This window comes from Urocitellus parryii, chromosome 8, assembly GCF_045843805.1.
Source record: "Urocitellus parryii isolate mUroPar1 chromosome 8, mUroPar1.hap1, whole genome shotgun sequence".
In the NCBI taxonomy this organism is placed as follows: Eukaryota; Metazoa; Chordata; class Mammalia; order Rodentia; family Sciuridae; genus Urocitellus; species Urocitellus parryii.
The window spans coordinates 90,800,469-90,821,815 of NC_135538.1; the positions used below are offsets into that span (position 1 = coordinate 90,800,469).

General features: G+C 31.5%; 1 protein-coding gene across 1 annotated transcript in view; it reads left to right on the forward strand.

The window, feature by feature from the left end:
* Eys (EGF-like photoreceptor maintenance factor) overlaps positions 1-21,347 on the forward strand; it is a 1,574,159-nt gene that overhangs the window by 324,077 nt on the left and 1,228,735 nt on the right.

The following is a 21,347-nucleotide window of genomic DNA, read 5'->3' on the forward strand; positions in this document are numbered from 1 at the left end:
AGAACAGACAGAGATACAAAAAGTGCACGCAGACAGACAGGAGGAGCAGAGATGAATGAACTTAAATTTTGAAGAAGTGCAGAAGTGAAGTGGTCGCTCCTTCCACATACCTCCAGTTACCAAAACTACATTCTAATTAGTACTTCTTTAACCCTGAGTCCTAGCTAACTGAGATAAGGTCCAGGTAAGAACAAACATGGGGCTCCCATTGTCCAGGGGCATCACTATTGAGACCAGATAGTGCCTACATAGTTGTCTTATTACCTTAGAGGTAAGAGGCTGGGCATCCTAGGTCTAGGAAACAGGGTAAACTTCTGAAGGACAATGTTATGGCAGCCAGGCACCCCAAGATTTTGCACAGGAGTTTCCCCATAGCTATGAATCTCCTAGCAGCCAGGCATTCTGTGTCTTTGCAGAGAATCTTCCTAGTCACCAAGCGTATCACAATCATGAAATTTGTAGACCCCCAATTCCAAACACAAAATTCCTACAGTTTTCTATTGTGTAAAACTGTTATTATACAACTGAACAAAGAATTTGAGAAGCAAATATGGTTATGTATTTAAAGCACATTTCATTTTTATTTAATAGATACTAAATGAACAGAAAACTAAAACAAGTTGACTGGTAATGTCTCGTTACATGAAATTAGAAAAGTTTGCACAAGCTACAAATAAAGATAAACCTAATAAGAAAAAGACACAGGAAGAGCTGGAAAAATATGTAATATATATATAAAGGAAGTTGTATTAGAAAAAAAAATTGACCAAACTTATAGGTTTTCAGATCATATTATTTTTAGGTCCAAAAGTTTTCAGCATCCTTCTGTCTCTCTCTCTCTCTCTCTCTCTCTCTCTCACACACACACACACACACACACACACACACACACACACTGGATAAGGACATATTTTTTGGTTAATTTTCCTCTGATCAAAAGTTCATTCCAGAATTCACTAAGCTGGTAGTCACTTTTCTGTGATTGCTCCAGATCAAGATGTTCTGACTGTTCTGTTGTGTCATCTTTAATATCTAACACCTTTGATGCTATTATCACTTTCACTCTGCTTTACCAAGGTCACCTGGGAATCAACATTTGAATCTTTCTTGTTTTGTTTTCTTAGCTTGTAAAGGTAATTGCTTTTCTCTTAGGTATGAGTAAATACTTTTGTTCTTTAATTAATTTTAAAAACACAATAGTTTTCCTGTTCTTCTAATAACCTGACAATTAACCTCCAGTTTTAGGTTCATGGTGTCTCCTCAAAGAGGAATCATACACCCATGACATTTTCTCTGAGTCCCCAGATTCTGGAGACCAGGAAAGAGCCTAGACCTCAGACAGAATCAGACAGAGCAGGGAGGCAAAAAACACCCTTCCTCTTATAGTCCTTTACATAGTGTTTATAGTGATTTCCCACCCAAGTTCAGATCAAGTTTCAAAGGCAAGATTGCTACATAAAATGTGACTACCTCCTACAAACAAAATAATAAGAAATATAGACTATCTATATCTCTATCTATTAAAAGTTTTATTAATAGGCAGTCTTAAATTTCCTAAATGTATGGTCAAAGAAATAAATATGTAAACAATAAGTGAAAAAAGAATCAGAAAGCACTTTTAAGAAACAAAATGTAAGTACGTTTTCAGAATGACAAAAATAATTTATGTGTATGTCCCATATAATGATATTATAACCACCAAAATTATAGACTCCATTTTATATAGTGAAAATTTAAAATTAATATTATTATTACCCAACATTGTTTTTGGAGATTCTCTAACTTAAATACTGTATTATAAAAATGTCATTGATAGAGAGATATAAAAGCAGAAAAACCTGATGGCCCTTTTGTGAATGTTGTATATAACCAATTCATGATTTGTTGGAGTAATAGATTATTTTTAAAATATTTTCTCATGTGTCCTTCAATTTTTGAGATTCTACATTCTTTTTTGCTGTATTCAATTCAGTTTATAGTAAAAATGCAATTGTGTAGTTTAAAAATTTATTTATAAATTAAATCATATTTAAAATATCAGATTCTAATGTAGCAACTTAGATGTATATAATTAGTAGCATGTTTAAAGCAAAATATATTTTAGTAATCTGGAAATAAATAGATTTAGTCATTATAATTTTATTAAAATATTTTATAAATTTTATTTAATTGAAAGCTGCCAGTTTTCCAGCAATCATAATTTTTAAATTTAGCATATTAAGTTTCATTCATCTATATGAAATTAATCAAGCTTAAACTGTTAAACTTTCTTCAAAATTCATTTTCAAAGTTTCAAAGTTACTTTATTTATCATTATGGCTTGTACACAAATTGGGACCTTAGAGGAAATTTAAATAAAGGAAATGAAATATGCATTCTTAATACTTGAGTATTTTTATAGCTACATTAAAGAGTGAAAAGGGCAATGTCATCCTTAAACGTCTTTGTTGAAGAGTAATGAAAGGAATACTTGTTTTTTCTAACATTTTCTCACTATATTTAAATTGCTAATAGATTTTAGAGTATGGGCTGTCATATTGTAAATCAGCATAGAATAAATATGATGATATGATGATAGTGCATAATATTGTGTTGAGAATGAATAGTATGCCTCAAATAGACACAAATTCATATTAATACAAGTCAACTCACTTTTAAATTGGTCAAAAGGAAGTTATATATTTATATAAAGTTATTAAAATATAGAAAAGAAATTGAATATCTCCAAAAATCTTCTAGTGCAATTTAAATTAATTTTAATTATATTGCAATGTTTTAAAGGGAGTTTTTTTTCTGTGCATCATAATGCCATTTAATTTTATAAGCATAATGAAATATATCTTATTTTTCTTTTCCTGTTTTAAAGACAATATTTTACTTCAATGAGGAAATAGTATGTATTCAAATAATGGTTTGCAGTAAAATTTTAGATAAAACAATTGCTCCTTTAATAAGTTGCTTCAAGTTCACTAGAATACCACAGCACGACTGGGAGACTTGGAGAATTTACATTAGACCATGTTTAGAGAGCACTGATGCTAATAAGTAACCTAGAGCATTGTCTGGGGAAATGTCAACACAAGGCTCTAATCAGAAAACTGAACATAAATGCCAAGTGGGTAACCAGGAATTGCTGTATAGTGACAAATAGGTCATTACCCAAAGAGGGACTCCTGTGGACAGCAAGGTCAAGATAAGCTGTGTCTCCAAACCAGAAAGCACACAAGGTGCTCTGCACTTTGATCAAGACAGTATACTTAAGATCACAGTCATCAGCTCACAAACCAAGACATCAGAAAGCATAGGAAAGTCACACAGAACACCATAAATAAATGCTATAACTTATCTGTGGACATTTATTGTTTCAGATGTAGATGTTCCTACATTTCTCAACATTGTATGTATACTCAACTTTTAGATGGAATGATGAAAATGAATCGACCTGTTGGAATATTCATAATAGAGAATTGAGTGATGTGGAGGGACAGTATGCTCTCTTCCTTCATTATTTTTGTAGACATCACATTTCATCTGCCATTCATTTACTTAATTGTTACTTCCTAGGTTTAGAACATGTTATCAGGCACATAATGGTTTATTGGTTTCCAGTTTGTAATAGATCTGTATCACATTTAAAATATTTTTAAAAATGTCTTTTTTTTGGCCTTGGAGTTTTTTTGTTTTGTTTTGTTTTGTTTGTTTGTTTGTTTGTTTTTGTACCAGGAAGTAAACCTAGAGGCACTTAACCACTGATCCATATCCTCAGCTATTTTTTTTATTTTTTATTGCTAGTTTCTTACATCTTCACTAGGTTGCTGAGACTGACTTTGAACTTGAGATCCTCGTGTCTCAGCCCAAGCTGCTGGGATTACAGTTATGCACCACCACACTCAGCTAACAAAAGTGTTTTTACCATTATATTGTCTCAAACTTCAAGGCCTACACTAAGACTTATTCGATCAGTTTCCCAAATTATAGAGAACACAGTTTTTAAAGTGAGGGGTCAGTGAATATTTGTCACTTCTCTAAATTTTATCCTATTGAGCACATGCTTTTAATTACTGATTTTTAAAATATTTTATTAATTTTTAGTTTGAGTATATTTATGGGATACAATGTGATAATTTGATATACATATGTAATTTCTACTGAACAAATAGGCTAGTTAACTTTTACATCTCTTTAAATGTATTTGTTAAATGCTTCATTAACATATAATAACTATGTATACTTGAGATATACTGAAATTTTTATATGTATTGAATATTTTCTAGGTAAATCAGGTAATTAACATTTCTGTCTCCTATTATTACTTTGTGTTTGAAACTTTAGAGGTTCTCTCTTATAGTTATGCACAAAATATATAATATGTTATAAAAAATAGTCACCCCATTGTGCTTTAGAAGACTAGTGCTTATTACCTCTAAGACTTTTAAGAATAAAATTTCATTTAGTCTAACTATCCCAATGTTCCTTGAATCCCAACTGTAGCACTATGACTAATGTTTATCACTCTTAAGCCTGAATAACTCCAGTGAGAAATAATTTAATACTTTCAGAAGATATCTCATTTTATGTTTGGTCATTTAAAAATCTACTCATATTTGGAGTAATATCTGTGTCCTCCTAATTTCCTGCTTTTATTCCACTTTTCTAATTGTGTTCCTGGAGTGATTAAAAACAAGACCAATTAACACCTCTTCCTTTTCAGCCTTCAGGTGTTTTAAGACTCTTTTGATTTCACAGAATAGATAAGGACAACAATGGATTTCCATCTTTGTCCCTGAACAATGATGGAGACCCTGGGCAAATCATTTGGCAAGTTTCCTTATATCTTAAAGCAAACAAGGAATAAATCAAATAACCTTTCAAGCACTGTAGTAAAGTTTATATTCTTTTTTATCACTTTTTGCAGTTTTAACAAACATCTTTGTATTGGAAGCATTCACTATGCAAATATTGGAATCATATTATTTGAGGCAGACCTCAAGGGTTTCAATATGTGACACAGATTCTATGATTTTATTTTGTATGTTTAGAACATGACATTTTAAAATTTGTGTATATCATAGAATGCTTTATATATTTCTTTGTGTTCTTCATTAGAATAATTTGTAATTAAGTCAGAATTTTTTCAGACAAATGCTTGCATCATTGTTCTTTATTCACATAATAAAGATACAATAAGGACAAAATATTGACCCAGAGCTTTATCTGATCTGCAAATGCATTCCATAATGTCTAATATTATTTATCTCTTTTTCATGTTAGTTTTAATATTATTTGAGTCATTTCTGATGACTAGAAATGTCTTTTATTAAAATGCTTTTATTAAACATATGAAGTGATAATGTTACTTTTTTCTTATATATCCTGCATATCTGGTCATTGTAAACATAACATAGTTATAATTAAATCTAATATATTAGCTCTATATGGAATAGGAGATGGTCCATAGAGCACTTGCCTAGCACATTCGAGGCCCTGGGTTGAATCCTCAGCACTACACAAAAATAAATAAATAAAATAATGGTATTTTTTCCAACTACAATTAAAAAATAAATATAAAAAAAGAATTATTAAACCCAGTTGTTTATGTAAACAAGTATTACAGCAGAAAATGGGATAATCATCATTGCATCTTTCTTTGCCAGTCTGTCTTTTGTTCTTGAAGTATTTCTCAATTTGTTTCAGTTTTGTTCTTAAAACATATATGTTATTTCTTCTCTTCTCAATAATGATATGTTGTAATGGGAAATAGCAAACCCTCTGATTGATAGCAGCTCAGAGATATTTTGATATGCAACAATGTTACATTATCCAAAATAAGGATCCATTTCCTTTGAATAATTATTTGTCCATTCCATCCACTTAATGGAAAAACTCCCATATTCCACCACCGACCATCCAACATATTTAAGAACCTGCCAAAACACCTATAATCTCATAGTTAATTTCAGAATTTCTCATGTCAATTGAATCACTGTCTTCAGGTATAATTCTTTATTTTGCAGTGTAACAACTGTCTTTTAAGCCCATGACTATGCTATTTATGTATCATTTAATTTTAGCATGTTATGATTTTCTTATTAATATCTTTTACTGTATTTGAAACAACTATAGAAATCATTCCTATATATTACATAGTATGATTTCTTAGTCTATGCTATTTATTAAAGCATGGAATTGATTTCAACATATTTTTCTTTTTTCTTCTTGGTTCTGGGGATGAAACCTAGGACCCTGAACATGTTAAGTATACATTTTACCATGAAACTACATCCCCATCCTTAACATTATAATCTTGGTGACAATTTCTGTCTTATTCAGAAATACAAATGGCAAAAGACCTGTTGAGAATAGAATGCCTTTTAAGAAAATTATATTCTCTATTATACATCCAGTCCTTGACTTGCAATGGTTAGACTAATGATGATGGTGTAAAAGTGATGTCTACTCATTAGAAACTATACTGGCTTTTTGAATTTGGTCTTTTTCAAGCTATCAATATGTGGTTCAGTATGTGTTTCTCGCTTAATATGAGGCAATGCAGCAAGCCAGAATTTCCAGAGAGGACAATTGAGTACCTTGTGTTGCTAAACTGAGTTGTTTGGTGGGATAGGTTTATTAGCTGCATATTTTACTAATAAATTTTCAACTTACGATAACCCCATTGTAAGTTAAGGAGTATCTTACTTATGGGTATTTGTTCAATTAAAAACACTTTATTGTCTGTTTATAACATACCATATCATCTATAAGTTGTAACCGTTGATTATAAAAAGGGTGTTTGAATTTGGTGAATGCACATTTTTTTCTCACATCTACTTTTCAGTAAATATGTTTTTAACTGGTATTTTAAGTGAGTAATAATTAGGGTTTCCTGTTGAGAACACAACAAAAAGGTGAGCCTAAGCCAGTTTTAATTGGTTTAGCTGAATGATATTTCTGCAAACACCAAGCAATAAATGTAACTTTGTCTATTAATTGAATGTATGAATAAAATAGCAAGACTTTTTAAACCATTATTATAGATTTAAATTTTTTCTTTTGTGATTATGAATTTTTCTCCTTAGTTTTTCTTTCAGTTAAAAAGTAGGAAGGGAGAACTCGATAGAAATATAAATAATATTTCATTATTCTTGAACTTAAGGGGTGAAATAAATTTTGATCAAAGCCAAACAAAACTTTGTAACCTTATAAATACCATATAATGTCTATTCTTCCATGGTCTAATTACTACATTATAAAAAAAAAAATTTGAACCCTAATTTAAACCCTAAATGCAAGTTATATTTGTTTTCTGACACTTAGATTTCATTTATCTTATCCCTTGTGTTGAAAAGATAAGCCAATTTACTGCTGGTCCATGTTGTCATTTATCCTCCACAACCAAAAAACATTTAGGCAATGAGAACTTTGCTAGGCCTGATGGGAGTTTAGTTTCAGCTTGACTAGCTCAAAGCTTACTCAAGTACTTTAAATCTTCATTTATAAGTCATTCTTTTTCACATTAAGTGAGACAGAATCTCAGCTGGCTTCATTTCAAAGCACAGAAATTCCTTTTAAAACCCCGAGGCTATAGCAGTGACATCTCTAAAGTTACAAATATCTGTGTGATAACCCTTTTACTCAAAGAAAATGCATTTACTGACTCCAATATATTCCTTTATTTCTCTAAACAGAGGCAATTCTACCCATTTATATATTCCTGACTACTGTATTGGAAAAGGAAAACATACTTATGTAGTGCATCTTCTTCAGAATATTTTCCTATCTGCTTTTATTTGCATTTTACAAAAGAGTGCAGCCTCACAATATGTAGAACATTTTGAGAAATGACAGAACACTGGCTGGGATTTGTGAGGATGCTTTTTAAATGTTGAGACTAAAAACAAAAGCGAAAATACAAGCTTGTGTTAACATCACACAGAAAAAATATGGTGTTTTACAGGAAAAACTTTCTGGAAAATCATGCTTTGTTTGATATAGCAGTTTATTTTTAATCATTAAAAGCAAATTTGTTTCTAAACAAATAAATATTTTGCAAAATTCTAGGAAAACACAAGCAATGTAACTTAGGTGGACCGTAGAAATATGATCTTGAGAAAGTAGCAACCATGGTTGTCTTGTTCTTAGCATCTGAAGAGCCGAGTAAATGATTGCCTGACTGCAGTCAGTGAATGGTGTTAAACATCTATCTGCTGAATGAATGAATGAATGAATGAATTACTACTGTATGATGAATATAAAATATATGACCTAGATAAAAATTGAGTTTTTCTGACCTACCCAATGGAATATGGGCATATGGATTAATTACTTCATGTACAGGTCTTTATTATGTACTGTTTTCAGAGAAACAAATTCTAAAACTTGCTTTATAGTTAAACTGAAGAGAAAAATATGAAATATTTGGATATGATTCTGGTTTCTGTTTTTATAGTACAGCTGAATTCTAAAACTTTCCTGGAAATATCAGCTTTACCAATCATTGACCATGTTTTGTTTGTTCAGGTTATGGTTCTTTTATAGATATTTTAAGTATTTTAAATTGACATACTTTTAAATTGCATGAATTTAAATAGTTTATTTTATCAATATATTCCAGATGTATTTGTGGTAATTGGGCCTTGTAGATATTTCATAAACAGGAAATTTTGTGAAATTATATCCCCACAAACTGGAGCTATGAAATTTAAATTAAATAACATATTTAATAAATAAGAAAACATTAGCCTTATGGATGGGGACTAAGAAATTACCTTCATAAGAACTGTATTTTCATCCACTTAATTGAATATAGGTCTGGTTCTATTGCCTACTTTATAAAAGTTTTGTAAAGATAATTTATTAATGAAGGATTTAGTTTTAAGCACATAGTATGCTTTAATTATCAATTTTCAATAATATCAGCAACAAATGCATTATCACTACTCATAGCTCTACTTCAACACATTCAGTATTATATAGAAAGTCTATTTTACCCTCCTATAAACTGGAAATAATTATCAGTTTCTCCATTTTTTTTACATAAGGCAGCTAATACTCAAGATTTATGCAAATTCCCTAAGACAATGGCCTAGAATTGAACTCAGGTATTTCTGAGACTCCTATGTATTATGATATAATCCTTTCATAAGTTGAACATCTATCATCAAAGGTAATTATAAAGTCATGCATTAGATTATGATCCTCAATATACAGACAGAAGAAAATAAATTAGAGGAAGGCAAGGGGTTAATGCACTTAGAAGTCTTGCAAAGCCTCACTGGAAAGGTTGAGCTGAAAAATGATTTGATAAGACTGGGAAACCATAATCAGTGTGGTGAATATAAACATAGGATTTAGTGAAATTTAAGATGTAGATTGCTGAGAGCCACATCCGAATGATGCATGGCATTTTTGCCAGAACTTAGTGGTTGAGAGGTGACACCAGGGAGCCATTGAGATGATGATGGTTATGTTAAGCTGTGTATTCAATTGTATATTAGATCCCTGTGGTCCTCCTTGGCTCTGCTACTTTGGAGTTCTCCAGGGGATTCCTGGAGAATCGGTTGGTTGGGGAAGTGCCAGAGGAGGGAGTTCCAGTTGGTGTGTGGTGTACCTGGAAGGGCGTGTGGGTGGCATTCATGAGAGTTCGTAAATAAAGTTTGTTCCTGCTTGAGTGGCTCGTGATTTGTGCCCAGCCAGACTGAGGCAGTAGGTTGAACTAAATTGTGAAATTCTGTGTGTGGCATAGTGAATGGTGATATTTAACAAACAGGAATCAGAGGAACAAGTTACCTTTACAAAGTACAGAGCATCAGCTTTGTCGCTGCTGCCTCTTTCCGTTGGGCTGCCTCATTTCTTTTTTTTTTTTTAAACATGAGATCTATTCTTCAATTATTTTTTGTTATAGTTGTTAATTCAGAAGCTGGGGAGGGGTGATGGGGCATTGAGAAAAGAAAAAACAGACACACAGAGAAAAAGCTAGTGCCAGATGGGACATCATCTCCTGATGGAGGATGAATGACCCAGAGCTAGTACAGCACACTTTATTATTTAGATTTCATCAAAAGGGTATTTGTGGGAAAGTTTTGGCAAAGCAGGCAATCTAAAGGATTCAGGACTGGCAAGACATTAGGGTTATCTTGTTATGCTTAGAATTCTGTATCCTCAGGAGTTGATGCCTGAGCTTGAGGTTCTAATATAGCTCTGTGCCTTTGTATGGAACCTCCTTGGGCAGATATCACCATGGCAGTTGTGCTATGTTGACCTGCACCTTTGCTACAGAAGTTCCCAGGAAAAGGGCAGCCATGATGCAATCAGAGACCATGATCCAAATCACTGCTCTCCAAGCCTTACTAAGTTGCTGAGGATGGCTTTGAAATTTCAATCCCCCTGCCTCAGCCCATCAAGCCACTGGAATGACAGCTCCTGGCTTTTTTAACCTTTTTGATCAATTTTTTTTTCCTGTATATTTTATTCCTGCATTTTCATTGTAAATGGAGTGTGTGTGCATATGTGCATGCCTGTGTGCGTGCGTGTGTGTGTGTGTGTGTATGAGTGTACACACACTGGTAAACTAACCCAGGCCATGGGAAACATATGTTCTAGAACTGAGCTACACCCCAGACCTGGAATGGTGTCTGCTTTCTTTCCGTTTTTCCTTCCCTCTCTTCCTCTCTTCCTCCTCTCCCTTTCTTTTGTGCTAGAGAAGCTATGTCTTTAATTTCATTTTCGGATAGTTTGTTCTTGCTGTATAGAAACACATCTGATTTTTAAAAATAGACACCCTTTATTAAATAAGATAAACAAATATTTTTAAAACATGATTTTTTATGTTGATCTTGTATCCTGCAAATTTACTCAATTAGCTCATCATTTCCACTGGCTTCTTTTATTAGAGATTTTAGAGTTTTCTACATATAAGACATTTTCCTCTTCCAACAGATACAAGTTCACATTCTTTCTGATTTGGATGAGTTTTATTTCATTTGCTTGCCTGATAATTCTGCCTCAAATTCCCAATACTCCTGAATAGGCATGGTGAGATTGGCATTTTGCCATTTTCCTAATCTCAGAGGAAATTTTTTCAGGGTATTGTGCTTTTTTTCCTTACTCCTTTCCTCTCTTCTTTCCTTTCCTTTTTTTCCTCTCTCTTTAGTTCTTTCTTAATTTCTTTCATTCTTTCTACCTTTCTTTCTATACTAAATATGATAGTAGCTATGAACATTTTATATTGTAGCAAGAAATATGGGTCAGGACACAGAGATCTGGAAGCAACATTTTCTTTCTAGCTCCACAGCCCAGAGTGATAATTCCCAAAGTCTGAAACCCTGAGCACAGCAGGGCTTTTACATTTACACATAAGTAAGTAAGTACAGCAAGGCAAAAGAGTTCATCCAATTCTATTAGAGGTTACATTCTACTTTCCTTTTGTAGGTACAAGTTTTTGACAACAAGGGACTCTTAATTCATACAGCCTAGAGACTTCTATTGCATTAAGACTTTGCTAATTTTACCTTTTAAGAAAAAAAAAGTTTTTAGTTTTGTTGTTTTGTTATGGTTTCCACTATTCTCTGCTTTATTCTTAGGAGATTGTTCTTTCCCTGATACAAAGGAGACTGTGGAGTTCAGGGAGAGACAGTCACTAAAGTTATAACAGTCAAAAGCAAGGAACTAAACTCCTTATCAGCTTGGATATCCGGGGGCTCAAAGAATATATGAATATTAAAAATACTAATCTTTAAAAGTTACATCCAAAACCAGGAAGAAACATATGTCTTCAGATACATTTTTGCCTCACTGGTAAATTTTCCTATGTATTATAGAAGACAAAGACAAAATCAGAAGGAAAAAATGCAAACATTAAAACAAAAAGCTAATTTAGAGTGATCTATTTAAAAATAAAGTCCTGGGCTGGGGTTGTGGCTCAGTAGTAGAGCACTTGCTTAGCACATGTGAGGCCCTGGGTTCCATCCTCAGCACCACATATAAATAAATAAAAGAAACATATTAAAAAAATTAAAATATCATAAAAATAAAGTTCTAACCTCAGTAGAGAGTTCCTTTTATCCCTGCTACAGAAATAACCAGTCAAAAAAGTGTTTGACACATATCTGTACATTTCATACAAAAATAAAAAATAAGTATACAGGTTCTGATCCAGGCCATGATTTAAGAGCCCAAGGAAAGAGAAATGAAGGAATTTTAAGATTAAAAAATGGAAGGGGTGGGTGGAAACTCTCAGTTGTCTAAGATGAAGAAATACAAAATTTGTAGCTGCGGTGAGTATGGATAAATGTAAATTTTAGCAAGGGAAAATTCCTAGGTTTTGCTGTCCTGTAGAGGACTATGTAACACCAGCACCTTAAGTGAGGGAGAGAGTAGCACCTCTCTCTTATGCCTCTAGCTGGCTTCCTTTTTCAAATTTGGGAGTCTTCCAATGGGCATCATCAACCAGTAGCTGATTATCAGAAAGGGAAGTTTGAACAGAAGGGTTAACACATAGATTGCATTTAACTATTTTCTAAGAAATCTCTGTACTCTTCTTCATGTTGGAAAAAGACAAACTTACATTCCCATCAACACTATAATATGATTTCCTTTTCTCTACATCCTATGCAGAATAATTAATTGATTGATTGGTTGATAATATCCATGCTAAATGGATTGAGATGATATCTTCTTGTAATTTTGATTTGCATTTCCCTGATGGTCAATAACTTTGAGATTTTTTTTTCACATGCTTATTAGGAATTAGTATTTCTTCTTCATAGAAATATCCATTCAACTCAGTTCTTTTGTTACGTTTTTGAGTTCTTTATACATTCTGGATATATATTCTGTCACCTTCTGTCAGATATCTAGCTGACAATTATTTCTCTCATTAGGCAGGTTATCTCTTTACTCTGAAGACTGTTTTCCTTCCTGTGCATAAAATTTTCAGTTTTGTGTATTACTGTTACAAGGTGCATGATATAAGATGGGTTCTTTGTCTCATGAATTCAAAGAATGTGATCCATGGACAAGGAGAAGATAGAGAAGCAATATTTATCTGAAACAGAAGAAGGCTTTCAAACTACAGGAGGGCTTCCAGGGGAGGCTACCACTGGTTGTTCTTTGTCTGAGGCTTTTAGAGGCATTTCAGATGGTCCAGTGCAATTGATTTGTGGAGTCTATGTAAATGAGGGATACCAACCTTCAGCCAATCAAACTCTTCAAGCACTGGGTTTAATAGGCCAATTAGAAGTACACAAGTTTAATCCCTTATTTAGATTATTAAGAGGACAGGCCCAACTATAATATTTGGCATTTGTGTTAGTGAGAGGAAGTGCTTGGAGTAGGAGTACATTTTATACATTTTTTTTATTGCTAAGGGTAGCTAAGGAGGAGCCATCTTGATTGAAGCTGTCAGGGACTACAATAAGATGCTTCTTTCTCTGAGGCCCATATCCTATCTGCGTATGGGTGATTTAATTCCTGTCTTAATATCAGGCTGTGTATTAGACAATAGACCACACTACTGTGAAGGAAATGCTTAGAACAATAGTTTTGGGAAATGATCTTGTTTATTTTTTTAAAAAGACATCAATAAATTCCACTCTGTTTTTCTTTCATCCACCAGTGTATACTGTTTGTGGAACCAGTCCATATTCCCCTAGTGATCTGAGTTAAAATTATTTCACAGCCTAAAGAAAGTAGGGTCAATTCTAAGTATAGCCTGCATTTAATAACTGCAATTGACTTCTTCCCAGTATTTGTGCAAAACTCAATGCTAACATTTTTATCATTTTATGTATATTCATATTAAACTAATGGCATTTTTTTTCTTTTTGGTACTGGGGATTAAACTCAGGGAAATCTGGTTTTGAACTCACCACCTCCTGTCTCCACCTCTCAAGACTCTGGGATTACAGGGTTGCACTGCTGTGCCAAGCAACTAATGGCAATTTAATAACCAATAGAATTGCCTTACAGTAAGAAAGTATCTCTTTTCAGAGGTTAATTTTAACTCAGCAAGCTATGTTAGAGAACCCTTTGATTCTAAGAAGAGTACCATAAAACTGTGGAAACATTTATCTTGCTACTATTGATAGTTTGAAGGTCATTTGTAATAACCAAGAGATATTAAAACTAATCTTTACCAATGTTGAAGCAAGATTCAGAAATAAAAATATTCTTCTTATGAGCATCCTTTATTTGACAAAAATGATATTTCTAATAGTACATACCTTTTATAGAAGATTTCTAGTATATATTAACCATTTACATTTGAGGGGTAGCTTAGAGTAATACATAAAACCAACAAATTAAAAATGAAATTATAAATTATATTAATGCTAGAAGTGTTGAATCTAATAGCATATATTACACAAACATGAAAGGAATTATTAAATTATGAAAGAAGATTGATATAAAATTCCTAAAAGAAAGCATTAAAATAAGATTGAACAAAAAGAATATTTTTTGTGTGATATATATGTATACACACACACACATATATATATATAATTATAATTATATACATATATATAATATATTTATATATATATAATTAAATAATCTTCCATGACCAGAGGAAAGGAAATAAATAAGAATAAATAAAGTATTCTTAAGTTGAGAAAATAAAATAAATCAATGACTAAAAATCACAGTTGAATAAGAAGTGGTTATTAAACAAAATAATATTTCTAGTATCAGACATTTATTGTATTTAATCTGCTATTGTTAAAGCAAATGAATAGAAAGTTAATTTATCTAGGAAACAAAATAAGTATATTTAACTCAATGTATCACAGCTTCTTCACAGTTATATGAAGAGTCATGGTATTGAATATTACCTACAGATTTTTTTTGTATTGTCAAGTTAACTTTAACAGATGTAAACTATACATTGTACAGCCCAGATAGAATAAGTCAATTGAAATAGAAATAAATATACTTTTTTTAAAATTTTTAATTTATACTGATAAATATACATTATTGATTTTGTGAATTATAGAAAATTGTATTTCTGCTTCTAATAAATATCAGAAAAGTTTCCTCATCCACAAAAAGTTCTGTGAATTTAAAAGTGCATAAAAATTCAATATATGAATCCAATTGTATTCTCTGCTAAATGGAGCTGTCAGAATGATGTCAACAACTTTGTTTCTGCCCAGAAGGGAAGCTACTCTCAACAATGTTTTTATTAAGACAGATGGCAGATAAAAATTGACAGAAGAAACACTCTTCAAACACAGCCCTGAAAGTTAGCCTAGTATTTTTCTCCTATCAATATGTTGTTCCTGAAATTTCATCAGCATTTGTTTCTTTTATCAGTTTATCTGTCTTCTATGAATGTTCCAAAACAAATAAACAACACTCTTTCATGCATTTTCTTAAATTGTTAAATGTTTGTGTAATTAGTTATATAATGTGTTACCTTTCAAAAGCTTATGAATTTGCATATTTATAGTGAAGAAAATGAAGTATTTTTCAGTCATATTATGATGAAAACACTACATCCACAATAAATTCATAACCAGGCATGTAGTATGAATTTGTAGTACCAATTACTTGAATTCAGTAGTTCAATACCAACCTGGGCAACATAGTAGTATCCAAACAGCAGGAATCACAAACATATAAATCAAAATATAAGTACGTGGTGATATAACAATGACAGAAAACATCTGCATGAACTCAGAAATTTTATTAAAAATACACTTTATTATTAAACAAACTTCTATGTAAAAATTTATACAAAATGCAATTATGAAGCAAGATTATGCTTATTTCATAAGTAATACCTTTTAAAAAGCATTCTAATACATAATTCCCTATTTGGAAGTATTCAGATACTATACGTGTGGTCCAAATTGCTATGATTTTTGTTAAGATGACAGTCTGAGATATCTATAAAATAAAATTACTATTTTAATATATTTTTTCTTTACATTTATTTCATTGGCATGAATTATTTTGAACCATTTGGTTCTGTGCATATTGCAAGGAAATAATAAGCATTATTGTATATATATTCATTATTTCTTATTTTTAATAAAAAATGAATATGACTCTTATAAATTGGTTTATTTATGGAGACCATATCCATAACCTCCATCATTAGAGAGGTTGAGATGTAAGGCTAAAATGGGCATGACAATCAGGTGAATGGTAATCTCAGAAAGATCGATTTTATTATTAACTATGCTTGACTAGGTTAGATCATTTATGTTAGGAAAATAAATCTTGACATTTATATGGATAATTTTGTGGCTTACTTGTCAACTTTCCTGTGAGACATGGGTCTGATTAAACTCTGATTGAGAATGAGAACTGTAATACATTATTAATGAACTCAGGGTAATTGTAAAGTTTTATGACTTAGGGATCAGTGGAAATTGGTTCCATGGTCAGTTTGAGAAATTATGAGAATACACCTTGCACTGACAGTGCTGATAGCTTACCATTAGTCATGGTGTTCCCATAGCCATGGCCTGTGACAGCACTAATGATAGTCATTTTGTACCGTGACCATGCATTAGAATACATTCAGAAGAGCATAAAATGTCAAATATTGGAGTAAAGATTTTTCAGCAGTTCTTGGCAGAAGAACCCTTATATTCCCAGAACTTCCAGTTTCTTGAAATTGCTACCCAGTAATCTTAAGAAGAATAGGAAAATATAAATTAAAATTCAACTAAGTTTATTTTTAAAACAAAACTAAATAATCTGAATATTAACATCATATTGCCAATCCAAGGTAGAGAAAATAATGTAGAAATATATTCTTTTTTATTTTATTTTATTTTATTTTGGTACTGGCGACTGGATTTGGGGGCACTTGACCACTGAACCACATCCACAGCCCTACTTTGTATTTTATTTAGAGACACAGTCTCACTGAGCTGCTTAGTGCCTCAATTTTTGCTGAGGCTGGCTTTGAATGTGCTATCCTGCTTTCTCAGCCTCCAGAGCTTTGGGATTATGGACATGCACCACCATGCCCAGCTTAAAAATTGTATTCTTTAAAGAATTCCATTTAAGTGATAGTTATGTGATGAATTAGTTACTCCTCACAGTTTTATTTTTATTTATTTATTTTTTTTTTAGTGAACAGAGAGTAGGATAAAAGAAAATATTTATTTAAATAAAAGTCTAGGTAATACTAAGAAGTTTATATTTTTGTGAGAAATATTTGTATGAGAAATGAAAATGTTTATTATATACTTACTATAAAAATATCCATAATATTTATTTCAATAATCATAATAACATAACACATAAGGGTGTGAGTTTGGAAACAGAGATTTGGAGTTTATAGTCCCCAAATGTCTCAGTTTTGTTGTCTCAGTTTATTTATTTATCCTAAGTTTACTTTTGTCACCTTTAAAGTAAAAATTACAGTCATTCTTCTAAAAGGCTTATTATAACGGGTGACTGAGATCCTGTAAAAAAAAAGTTCATTTCAGTACCTGACACAGTGAGCATGTAAATTATTTACATTATCCTTTTAGCACAATGAATTTACCTAATAGACATTTATAATTGTCTTATTGAAGCTAATATTGAAATTACAATATTATACTTTGCTGCAAAGAGGAAGGACTTGAGATCCTAACAGTGAGACCTACCTTGAGAAATGGTTCCAGTGAGATCCTTGCTACCTGTTGAGACTTTAATGCAGGATGTTTCCCTTTTCTCTTTAGGCACCACTGATTAGATAGACTTTTAAACATGGGTGAAGGAGCGAGGTTGTTTGTAAAATTCAAATAAAGTCAGTGAAACTAAGACATCAGTGAAAATAAAAAGTACAAAATTTAGTGTTCTTGAAATATTGGAATATGTCATTCATCCTGATATAGCCCATTGAATTTTTAGTGAAATTATTAAACATCAAGGGACTTAGATAATAGCTTTGCTTTATTTATTTAAATTAATAAGAATTTGCCCATTTTGGTTAAAAATTTTTTTTCTTGAGTTTTTATTTTTTTTTAGAAATACTGACCTAAAAAAATTCTTTACTACTTCAAAAAACTACATTTCATGCAGCTCCACAGTTAATTTGAGCTATCCATAATAAGCTCCTGTATTTTGAGACAATACTAAATGATCACATATAGTATTAAAAAGTAAGTCATAGAAGCCAGTCTTGAGCTATGAAGTTGTAAAAGCTGGGCACTTCTAGCAAACTTTTAGAGAGTCATCTTTATCTGAAAAGAATAGAATTGAATGAGAAATCATTATTGATGAAATAAATATTGTCTTAAAAAGTCAAATTAAGGGCAATGCTGGTGAAATTCCTACAAGGACAGAAAACCAAGTATGTTGTTGTTTTTAGCTTTTCTTTGATCTTGCTAGATCATCCATACTGTGTTCATGATCAGCCAGATTTTCCCAAGAGCTGCAGTACTGCTCTGATGACAATCTGTATCTCTGGGCCTTGTCTTATAAATCTGTTTGTGGACAGCTCTTTCCCTCCTCCTGCTCTAAATGATTAGTGTGTTGATCTCCTCTCTCCACTTACTTGAAGGGAACACGGATTTGCAAACAACGCTGTAGAACAATTTTTGGACAGATGAGCTCCTACCCCAGTGTTCTCTCATTCCCATTCTTCTTTGAATCACTACTGTGTCCATTTGTAAAAACTATTAAATTTGTGATTTCTAGTTAGTTCACGATAGGGTTAAAAATACACACACATCTTTTTTTTTTTAAAAAAAAAAGATACTTACTTTTTAGTTGTAGTTAGACACCTTTATTTTATTTATTTATTTTTGTGTTGTGTTGAGGATTGGCCTCACACATGCAAGACCAGTGCTCTACTGCTGAGCCACAACCCCAGCCCTGCAAAATACACACACATATCTTGACAACACTTAAAGACATTTACCTTCCTATCGCTTTCTTCTGGTTTTGCTCCCACATCAAAACAATGCTCTAGGAAACACTATCTATTTTACGGAATAGAGTATTGCTTGACTCTAATTGAAAACTGAAAAATAATGCCAATTGAGATCTTTGAAGAAACATGAGTGCTTATTGAGGAAGAAAGGAAGCAGGGATGAGTTGGGTAGAGATAAGTATGGAGATAAGGAAAAAAAAACCAAATTGTCCTGAAATATAGTCCTAATTCAAATCCAATCATCTGTATTCTTTCTTTTTTGGGGGGAGCGGAGGGTACTGGAGACTAAACCCAGGGATGCTTAAACACTGAGTCACATCACAACCCCTCTTTATTATTATTATTATTATTATTATTATTATTATTATTATTATTTATTTTGAGTTGGGATATTGATAAGTTGTTTAGAGCCTCACTAATCTGTTGAGGCTAGTCTCAAACTTGTTATACTCCTGCCTCAGCTTCCCTAGTCAATAGGATTACAGATGTGTGCCACCATGCCTGGTGTCATCCATAGATTTCTATTCTTTCTCAATACTAACCAATAGAAATATAATGTGAGCCATACATGCAATTCTAATGTTTCAGCAACTGCATTAAAAATAATTAATTGCAATTGATATTAATAGAATATTTTAACTTAATATATAAGCATTATTATATGTAATCAATATTAAATATTACTAAAATAACTTATACTTTTCTAACCTAGTCTTTAAAATATGATATAATTTATATTTATAAGAAATCTTAATTTTGATGTTAATTTTTCATTGAATCTATACTTATAGTCCATAAATTTAGCTTAAAAATGTAGATTTATTCAGATCAAATTGTCTAAACACACTTAAAAGTTTTCAAATAACTAAAATAGTTCTTAAGTTTACATTTAATTAGTGTAAATTAAATAAAATGAAATATTCAGGTCTTTTTGCAATATCTATCTTTCAATTATTTGAAAACCACATGTGAATTGAACATCATATCTCTGAATGTTGCTATTAAATAAAATGCATTTCTCAGAAAAACTAAACTTCTTAATCTCAGATAAATTGAATGGATGCCATTCTGCTAATTTAGTCATCAAATACACTAATTTTCCTTGCAATTAGTTTTTACTTACACTGACTAAAAGTACCTCAAATTCCTTTCTCATTTATTTATGACCTCTACCAATTATTCTGCTTTATACACATTATAAAACCAGCATGGACACCGCTTTGGAATTTTTATTCACTATACATTGGAATTTCATTCATATATGTATAAAGACCTTCAATAGCTTAGATTGATTAAAATGTCAGATATCAGTCACACTTGAACTCTGATTTGTTTCAAAGCAATGACTTAAAATGCATTTTTATTCTTGGCAATCTCATTTTGTTTCTGCTTTTTCTATTTTGTTTTTGTGTTTTATAACTTTGGCAGTTGAGCTTCATCAGGAATGGACTAATAAAACTGGCTTAAGAAATAAATGTTTCACAAATTCATTTCTCCAGTAATGCTTCTGTACTGACTTAATGTTTTACTTTTGGAAACTGTTTACCATAAATGATGAATTAACAGTTTGAAATGAAATTCCAAATCTGACTGTAAACATTAAGTACATGCTGGCAAATAAGTGTGTGGGATTGCTGGAATAGAATAGTTTGTTTAAAGTCAACAAATTAAATTAAGGAACCATCTTACAGTAACATACCACATAAGACAAAACTAGAGTGAATAAAATAGAAAAGAGAAAATCAATTATGATTCAATAATGCCACTTTCCCGATTAACTAGAAATTATCAAAAGTGCATTTTTTACAGGAAGTTTGATGGCATAATCTTTTGAGTTTTTTAATCTGTGAATATTAAGTAGGCTAATTTAATTATGACAGAAAGTACAACAATCAGAATCACCTGAGAGAGAAAAATTCATTTTTCCAGGAACATTAAAATTATCTCAAAGCATTTTTATTTTATAATTTTAAGTTGTTCTCTTATTATTGTCTATCAACAAACACAGTTTTTCCAAACTTGCATAGAAACCTTAATTTAAGGTGGAATAAAAGAAATGAAATTACGATTGTTGTAATTTTTGGTAAATTATGGTTGTAAAATGCTCAATTATCTGACATTAATCCAGAAAATAATACAATGAGAAGGCTTTTGTATATGTTCAACATGCCTTTCCATAATAGAATTTTGATAATAATTTTTGTTTTAATGAGTTTGAGAAGAATTGGGAAAGTTTAGAAGTTGTACTTCTGTTTGATTTTTTTTAATATCCTTTATGTATCTAACTAAACAATTTATTTGCATGTTTATTTTAGCTGTTACTACATTTTTTTTCTTTATACCATGCAATACCATTTTAAACCTAGAGCAGTTGCTTTTATGCCTGGCTAGTTTAGCTTGTGGAGTCAAAATATTAATGCAAACAATGGCATGGATTTGAGTATGTTTTTGTCCCTTTATATAATGCTGA